This window comes from Sus scrofa, chromosome 7 (assembly GCF_054392235.1).
Source record: "Sus scrofa isolate SSC_HxYL_T2T_F1_AM1 chromosome 7, Sscrofa_HxYL_maternal_Yorkshire_Landrace_v2.0, whole genome shotgun sequence".
Classification (NCBI taxonomy): Eukaryota; Metazoa; Chordata; class Mammalia; order Artiodactyla; family Suidae; genus Sus; species Sus scrofa.
In genome coordinates, this window is record NC_139389.1 from 89697603 (window position 1) to 89706323 (window position 8721).

The 8721-nt window shown below is 38.0% G+C and overlaps 1 pseudogene; it reads left to right on the forward strand.

Moving 5' to 3' along the window:
- The first annotated feature begins 7786 nt into the window (after nucleotides 1–7786).
- LOC100157551 (olfactory receptor 4K13-like) lies at nucleotides 7787–8721 on the forward strand (annotated as a pseudogene).

Sequence of the window (8721 nt, forward strand, 5' to 3'; positions counted from 1 at the left end):
CTCTAAAAGGATATGCAAGGTGACCAGAGAATTTGGCTGAAGCTACAGCAGGGTGTGTGAGTTCCCAGGGGGGTGAGAGCAATAAAGGCTTGTGTTTGATTGCAGTGCCCTCCTCTGAGGTGACTGGAACCACAAGTGGTGGCTGTTCAGGGACCCCTAGTGAGAATGGGCCATGATCATCTCTACCTTCTGTGATAACTGCAGTGGTTTGCCTTTGCCATCTGTAGGCCCTGTATAAGGTGATCCGTCTTATGTCGCCCACAGAGGAGGTGCTGCACAGGCTGTTCCTAGTTGTAGGATCCTGGGAAGTGACAGAGGTCTGGCATATGGGTACTACCCTGAACATTCAGCAGTGGCAGCCGCAGGGCTGGTGTGTTCACAAGGGTGCACAAGCAGCAATAGGTGATTCGGTCACAATGCCTTCCTCTATGATACCCTTGAGGTGAATGAGGCTGCAAGGGGTGCCAATTCACCAACCCCTAATGGTTTCTGGCCACTGCTACCTCTGTAACCAGAGATAACTGCAGCAGTTTGCCCTCACCACCTGCAAATCATGCAAGAAGTGCCTGGTCCTGGATAGCCCCCACAGGATGTGCTGAATAAGGTGCTCTTATTTGCAGGTTTCTAAGAAGGGACAGTGATCAAGCATCTAGGTCCCTCCCAGAACATTTGGCAGTGGTAGCTGCAGTGCATGTGTGTTCCTGGGGGAGTGAGAGCAACATCAGGTGGTGTTCCATTGTAATGTCCTTCTCTGTGATGCCTTCTGAAGTGGTTGGGGTGGCAAGTGATTTTTGTTCAGGCATCCCTAGCTGTGGTAGGCCATGCTCACTTCTGGGGTCAGGGATAATTGCAGTGATTTGCTCCTACCACGTGCAGGTCTGGTCCTCCATGGGCTAGTAAGTGGCTTCCCACTGCTGGAGACACCAGGTCTACGGTAGGCTAGCAAGCGACTTCTGGTGGTGAGAACCTGCACCTAAGAGGCACAATCTAGGGTGGGTAGCGTGGCTTTCTGCGGGTCAGGGCTGGCTGGGCTGGAGTGCTGCAAAGCAGTGTATAGCTTCCTGCAGGGTGGGGCAAGCTGGCCCAGATTGATCTGGAGTGGCACAGAACTTTCCCCAGGTCAGGTCAGGGTGGGGCCAGGAGCGCTACAATGTGTTAAGCGGCCTCTCTCTGGTCGGGACTTGGGACTCGGCCTTTAGGGTGGCTTCTCCACTTCCCACAGGGCAGGGTGCTGTGCTGGGGAGGCTCCACCCTCTGTGATCCTGCAGGGGCAAGGCTTGCACACTGGGGCAGAAGGAGTTTTCTATGGTGATAGCCAAACCCTTCTCCTCTCCCCTCCCCAACAATGGTTCTTTATCTCTCCTGTGTTCCCTCTGCCATGGCTTTCCACTCCCCAGCCCTTAGTGTACTGCTTCCCCTGCCCATAGCACACTGCTCCCTAGACTCTTAGGCTGTCTCCACACTGCCAACCCCAGCCCGCTCCAAGGGACTGACCTCTGGAGTCTCAGCACCCAGCCCCAAACCCAAGCTTCATCTGTGCCAGTGATTCAGATGATCTGTGCTTCTCTCTCTGCTTTTTGGTTGTCAGACCTGCTGCTGCACTTCCCTCGGCATCTTGGAGATCCCTCTGACTCTGCTGATCTTTCCATCAGTTAGGTGGCTCCCCAGGATGTGGGCTGCCTTTCTCCTTCACAGCTCCCTCTCAGGAATGCTTCTCCCATCCTGATTCCTTTTCTCTCTCTCTTTCTTTTGTTCTACCCAGTTATGTTTCTTGTCCTTTTTGGAGGTTTAAGTTCTTCTGCCAGCATTCAGTTGATGTCCTGTGTGAGTCATTTTACATGTAGATGTGTTTTTTTGATGTGTTTGTGGGAGAGGGTGAGCGTGTCCTCTTACTCTTCCGCCATCTTGCCTCCTTCCTCTTTTTTTTGCTTCTTAGGGCCACACCTGGCAGCATATGGAGTTTCGCAGGCTATGGTTGAACTGGAGCTACAGCTGCCACCCTATACCACAGCCAGAGCAACACAGGATCCAAGCCATCTCAGTGACCTAAACCACAGCTCATGGCAATGCCAGATCCCTGACCCACTGAGCAAGGCCAGGGATCAAAGCCACATCCTCACACAGGAACTCCTGGCAGTTTCTAAAAGACACACTCACCCCCATGATCCAGTAATTCCACTGCAAGGTATATACATAAGAGAAAGTCCATAAGAAATGTACAAAAATGTTTGTAGCAGATTTGTAAATAACACATCGACCCTTTAATGGTTACGTTATTTTCTCAAGAATATCTAAGCTACAAATGTGTGAAATAGTAAGTATGTGAAGTTGTCAATTCAGAGACAACAATAACAAGGTAGTTTTGGATACTACTGATTAGGTTTTTTACTGAAATCCCAACAGAATTTGACAAAATGGTTGTATAGGGTATTTGTTGATGTAATAAAAAGAGGCAGTCAAATGTGAGAAATAAGAAATCAGTCAACTGCTGTTTGACATGGAAGAGACCATATAAACAATAGCAAATCTTTTTCATTTTAATCGTGAATTATTTTGGAACAATGCAGTTTCAGCAGAGCTTGCAAATCCAAGAGGAACTAATTATAGAGGAAAACAGAAAGGTATCAGAGGGATGTGACTCTTAGGAATAAGTTATTTGCAGTGTTTGTAATTAAATTTGTGCTTATTTCTTGACCTTTATTCAGATGATAGGATTAAAGAAAGAGATGCTTATGACCATGAATATTTGAGAAATTTTCTATGATACAGTGAAATATAATACAATTAATCATATCTCTTATGTTTCTAAATTCTTATTTTGGGCCTTTGAAAACTCTATATTATCAACATTTTAAATAGACTCTCATTTTTTATATTCATGACTGCACATGGAAATGTGGATATATTGTTTGGTTGGTAATGATTCTCTCACTAATGAGAGAGTCAGAATAATCTAGCTTGACTTAAAAATGCATAGCCTTTTAATTGCTGAGGGACTTCATTTATAAAATGAAAAGTATTCCCAAATTTATTGAGACAATTTTTCCTGTTGTCTCACACAATTTCAAAATAAAAGGGGTTTCTCCATTATTGGAACTTGGGCATACAAAAACAAGACTGAAAAAAATGTGAGCAAGTGAAAAAATCCTAGAAGAGTCTCAGTGATTTTCAGTCACAACTTCCAAAGCAAGCAAAATGTATAAAGAACAATTAAACATATTTTTATGTTTGAATTAAATAACATATATATTTTAAATATGCCAATTTCAAATGTGAAACATTGATTACGGAATATTTGTGATATATCAAGATATATAGAAAGATATACTCAGATGTCTAATTCTACTTTCCAAAGTAAATCAATAAAACTGAGTTGTATGGCCTGAAGCTATATTTTTATTGAAATTAAACTTTTTCTATATGATTAAATATCATTTTTATATTTTCTTAAACATTTTGTATTTCACCTTGTTTTATTTATTTTATATAGGGCTCTTGAAATTATCCTTATTGAGTCATAAAAATTTGATCTTAAGGATATATATATATATATACACACACACACATATGTGACTATTTTCCTTCTGTTCAACAATTGCATTTTACAATCTTTATTATGTTTTTGAGATAATAGAAAGCTTACTCATCTGCACTGAATAAAATCTATTAACCTTTAATTCTGCTTTTTCCACTTTGGACATAACCCTAACTCAATGTTATAACGTAACAAAGCATTTGTATTTATCCATATATTTATCTTGATCAGACAAAATATTATAAAATACAAGCATATATATTTGCTTATATATTTACCTCAGTCTTTTGTTTAAATTGTTATTGTTGAAACATTTAAAGTATCTTAATTTATTTTTTAAGATCGTGTAGCTAGCCAGCCTTATTTATTCCCAAATAAGTTCACATTTATCTTAAACAGCAAATGGCATTATTTCATTATTTTTTATGGCTGAGTAGTATTCCATGTGTATAACTACCACATATTCTTAATCCAATTGTCTGTTGATGGACATTTGGGTTGCTTCCGTTGTTGGCTACTGTGAATAGAGCTGCAATGAACATGAGAGTGCATGTGTCTTTTTTAAGGAAAGTTTTGTCCGGATATATGCCCAAGAGTGGGATTTCTGGGTCATATGGTAGTTCTATGTATAATTTTCTAAGGTACCTCCATATTGTTCTCCATAGTGGTTATACCAGCTTACATTCCCACCAACAATGCAGGAGGGTTCTCTTTTCTCCACACCCCCTCCAGCACTTGTTATTTGTGGACTTACTAGTGATGGCCATTCTGACTGGTGTGAGGTGGTATCTCATGGTAGTTTTGATTTGCATTTCTTTAATAATCAGGGATGTTGAGCATCTTTTCATGTGCTTGTTGGCCACCTGTATATCTTCCTTGGAGAAATATCTATTCAGGTCCTTTGCCCATCTTTCCATTGGGTTGTTGGCTTTTTTGTGGTTGAGTTGTATAAGTTGTTTGTATATTTTAGAGATTAAGCCCTTGTCTGTTGCATCATCTGAAACTATTTTCTCCCATTCTGTAAGTTGTCCTTTTGTTTTCTTTTTGGTTTCCTTTGCTGTGCAAAAGATTTTCAGTTTGATTGTCACTGTATGCAGATGACATGATACTCTTTATAGAACACCCTAAGGACTCAACCCAGAAACTACTTGAACTGGTAATAAATTCAGCAAAGTAGCACAATACAAGATTAACATTCAGAAATCGGTCACATTTCTGTATACTAAAAATGAAACTTTAGAAAAGGAATATAGAAATAAAATACCTTTTAAAATTGCACCCCAAAAAATCAAATACCTGGGAATACACCTGACCAAGGAGGTGAAAGATTTATATGCTGAGAACTATAAAACATTAATCAAGGAAACTAAAGGAAATGTAAAGAAACAGAAAGATATTCCTTGCTCCTGGGTTGGAAAAAGTAATATTGTAAAAATGGCCATACTACCCAAAGCAATCTACAGATTCAATGCAATCCCTGTCAAATTACCCATGACAGTTTTCACAGAACTAGAACAAACAATCCAAACATTTATATGGAACCACAAAAGAGCCAGAATTACCAAAGCAATCCTGAGAAACAAAAACCAAGCGGGAGGCATAACTCACCCAGAGCTCAAGCAATATTACAAAGCCACAGTCATCAAGATAGTGTGGTACTGGTACCAAAACACACAGACCAATGGAACAGACTAGAGAACCCAGAAATAAACCCAGACACCTATGGTCAGTTAATCTTTGACAGGGGATGCAAGAACATAAAATGGATAAAAGACAGTCTATTCAGCAGAATTGCTGGGCAACAGGACAGCTACATGCAAATCAATGAAACTAGAACACACCCTCACACCATGCACAAAAATAAACTCAAAATGGCTGAAAGACTTAAATATAAAACAAGACACCGTCAAACTTCTGGAAGAGAATATAGGCAAAACATTCTCTGACATCAGTCTTACAAATGTTTTCTCAGGTCAGTCTCCCAAAGAACAGAAATAAAAGCAAAAATAAACCATGGGACCTGATCAAACTGCTATTATTTCTGATATTTCATTGGTTTATTATTTATATCCTTGGGCCTTAATCAAGCTATTTTATGACTTTATGATTAGTCTTTGTAAATTGATATAAATCTTCTAGGTTTGTTCTTCAAAATTTCTTTGGCCCATTTTGGTCTTTTGTATTTCAGACTGTATATTAAATTCAACTTGTCAATTTTCAAAAAATCCTGCTTGGAATCAGATTGGGAGTATGTTGAATATATATACATGAACTTAAAGATAACTGGCATATTTACAATTTGTGAATGTAATATGTCTTCATTTGTTAGATGCTGATTTTGTCATCCTTTTAAAATTATGATATTTGCAAACCTATTTAATATTGTTACTTATATAAAGTGATCTTCTAATATTGTAACATTTTTGCATTCTTGCAATAAAATATATATTGTTAGAATGAGAGCTAAAAAAAATTTGTGAGGAAGCAGTAATATAAATTTATACAACATTTTATTGAGAATTTTGCATTATTTATTTGAAAATGACTAGTGATTTTACTTCTAGTAGTATAATCTTTAAAAAGTCATATGTAGATAGTTATGTACATGTATATTGAACCAATTTTAAAATAGCAATTCACTTATATCTGGAATATAACATATGGCACAAAGGAAGCTTTCCACAGAAAAGAAAACCATGGACTTGGAGAATAAATTTGTGGTTGCCAAGGGGGAAAGGGAGGGAGTGGGAGGGACTGGGAGCTTGGGGTAAATAGATGCTGAAGGTTGCCTTCGGGATGGACTAGCAATGGGATCCTGCTGTGTGGCACTGGGAACTCTGTCTAGTCACTTATGATGGAACATGTAATGTGAGAAAAAAGAATATATACATGTAAGTGTAACTGGGTCACCATACTGTATAGTAGAAAAATATGTGTATATAAATAAATGATTAAAAAAACAGCAATTCATCAGTAAAAACAAAATTCTGCTCATAGAAAATTGTTATGACTGGATATCACTTATTTTTAAAAGTCACATACAAATTAACAATATGGTAAGTGAACTTTACTTCTACCAGGAATTTTATTTTCTTTAAATATTATGAAGCAAAATGACAAGAATACAAGCACTTATCACAGAAATGTGAAGACCTTTATTACTTTTGTACTTCTCCGAATTCTTAAAGCATTTCAAAATATTTTTAAACTACATTTATTTTTATTAAGTCTTCAGTCAGATATAAAGTCTTTTTTTGTATTTTCTCTCTTTTTTTTTTGTCTCACTTGGAAAACAATGTATTGTGTTACTATCTCTTTTTAAGTATCAGCTACATCTTCCTTGTTATCCTGTTTCAAAATTTCTGGCTAGCATTTTTCATTTGTAAATGCATTCTACAGAAGTCTGCTTTATACATCTAGAACAACATGGAATGGTCCCTGTAGATCCCCGTTTGTTTATTCAGGACCTATAAGCCAGCAGCAAGCATCCATTTAGGCTGTCTCTGAGCATGTGCCTCCCAATCTACTAAATCCATAGGTCCAGAAGAAATCAGAGCCCATGGGAGAAGACTCAAATTGTTGGAACCTTCTTCCACATCAGGAAAAAAGTAAGGTGAGAAGTCATCTCAATTTGGCCAGCCATAGATATGTGTCTCAAAGACTCATAATATTCCTTGTCTCTGTTCCTCTGACTTTCAGTAGTAACTTCAGAATTGGCTCCTAGATTGTCATTGCCCTATATTCCATCTACTCAATTTCCTTTTTCTTGGTTCTGCTTCTAATTAGAAAACGATGTGACATGCTTTCATTTACATGACCCTTACTATTATTATGCAGTGAGAAATAGATTTCAAGGTGGAAAGGTCCCCTTTTTTGCCTATGGAGAACCCATAAATCTATTTCTAAAATTCTAAAAAGGTGGCAAGGAAATCCCTTACTCTATCACCAACTGAGATAATCACTTTTCTTAAGATGCGTCCAGATACGAGTTACATATTGACAGCTTCAATCTTCTTCAAACACCTTGGTTTATGACAGGTATTCCTCATGATCTCTTCTAAGAAAATCATGTCTGTCATTCTACAAAAAATTTGGATTCCGTGTTGTTTAAAATTTTTGATTATTTTGCACATTTCAGTGGATTTTAGAAAGCAAAGTTAAATGAATGTGTGTTTTATCTCTCAACTTTAAATGACAGACTTTAATCTATTTTGATTTTGTTTTAGGTAGCATATATCAACAGCCAAACAAATGGAAAAGCAAAAGCACTCCATAGTGTCTGAGTTTATTTTGCTGGGACTCTCAGAGCTTCATGAGTTACAGATTTTCTTTTTCTCATTCTTTTCTATTATCTACATAGCCATTTTATTAGGTAACCTCATTATTATCTTGGTAGTGAAACTGGACCCTCAATTAAATTCTCCCATGTACTTCCAAGTGGCCAACCTCTCCTTTATTGATATGGCTCTGGCCTCTTTTGCAACTCCTAAAATGATCAGCGACTTAATTAGTGAAAATAAGGCCATTTCCTATGAAGGCTGCATGGCTCAAATGTTTTTCCTTCACCTCTTTGGTGGAAGTGAGATGATGTTACTCATAGCCATGGCAATTGATAGATTAACTACCATATGCAAACCCCTCAATTACAAAAATATTATGAGCCATCGTGTTTGCCTCAGACTTGCACTTTTCTCCTGGACCACTGGTTTTGTGCACACTATTAGCCAAATGGTTTTCACAGTGACTTTACCATTCTGTGGTAAAGTCGTGAATAGTTTTTTTGTGATCTGCCTCAGGTGATCAAACTGGCCTGCACTGACACTTACACTTTGGAACTATTAGTCACTACATTCAGTGGACTACTCTCTTTGTTCTGTTTTATCTTTCTGTTCATCTCCTATAGCATCATCCTGATTACTGTCTGGCATCGTTCCTCTAGTGGGTATTCCAAAGCAATGTCTACTCTTTCAGCTCATGTTACTGTGGTGGTACTATTTTTTGGACCTTGCATCTTTATCTACATATGGCCATTCAGCCGTGTCTCTATCGATAAGATCCTTTCTGTGTTTTATACAATTTTTACTCCTCTTTTAAATCCAATCATCTACTCATTTAGGAATAAAGATATGAAGAAAGCAATAATAAAAATAAAGACCAGGCAGGTGAGTTGTAGATCAACCTTTTAA